Source organism: Corvus brachyrhynchos, unplaced genomic scaffold (genome assembly GCF_000691975.1).
Source record: "Corvus brachyrhynchos isolate BGI_N302 unplaced genomic scaffold, ASM69197v1 scaffold245, whole genome shotgun sequence".
In the NCBI taxonomy this organism is placed as follows: domain Eukaryota; kingdom Metazoa; phylum Chordata; class Aves; order Passeriformes; family Corvidae; genus Corvus; species Corvus brachyrhynchos.
The window spans coordinates 1,185,834-1,186,616 of record NW_008238988.1 but is presented as its reverse complement, the minus strand read 5'-3'; the positions used below and the strand labels follow the sequence as shown (position 1 = coordinate 1,186,616).

At 45.6% G+C, this 783-nt stretch overlaps 1 protein-coding gene across 1 annotated transcript in view; it reads left to right on the top strand.

Moving 5' to 3' along the window:
* The window catches only part of SYNE2 (spectrin repeat containing nuclear envelope protein 2), a 170,785-nt gene that overhangs the window by 235 nt on the left and 169,767 nt on the right, over positions 1-783 (top strand).

The window sequence follows — 783 nt, the reverse complement described above, 5'->3', positions numbered from 1 at the left end:
CTTTCCCTGTCCTTTCCCTTGCAAAAATCCATCGTTCAGGCACGATGCTGAATTATTGTGCATCCACGAGGCTGCTGTGGGTGACTGTGCATGGGCTCTCAGGCACAAGCAGCTAAACCTTGGGGTAGATGTGCAACAGTTCAGTCTTCTTGTGGCCCAGGAGAGCACCTGTGGTGATTCCCTGGTGGTTGAGTGATGTGTGGAAACTCTTTAAACAGACACATCCCACACTGTGCAATAGATAAATCTAAATAGATAAATCTACAAAACCTCAGGGGGTTTTGTAGCCATCCAGGGAGCCACACCCTGGTCACCTCTGAGGTGTTGATGCCACCATTGTGTTATTTAGCAGTCTGGAGAAGAAATCACCAGCTCTTGTAGCAAAAGCCTCTCTGTGCTGGTAAACCAGGTAGGCTAAGGATAAAATTCCTCCTGTGTGGAGAACTAGTTCACAGAAGAAAGACTTCTTTTGCTAAATGAGCTAAATGTCGAGGGAGAGACTTTGCTGAAGAAATTTGCTTGTGTAGCTGAGATACGAAGCACAGGCAGGTACTGAGTGTTAAATGGATCCTGTGCACGTCTGAATCTAGACAAATACCAGAGCATTCTCCTATCTTTCTTGATGCATGAGAAAGAATATGATAGCCATGAAATAGAAAGAACTTATTGTCTGAGCCAGGATTTGAGTCCTAAAGTTCTTCTTAGGGGGTCTGTGGGTGAGCTCCAGGAGGTGAAACACATTGCAATTTGATCCCAGAGAGAACAACTGGGGAGAGGGAAAGA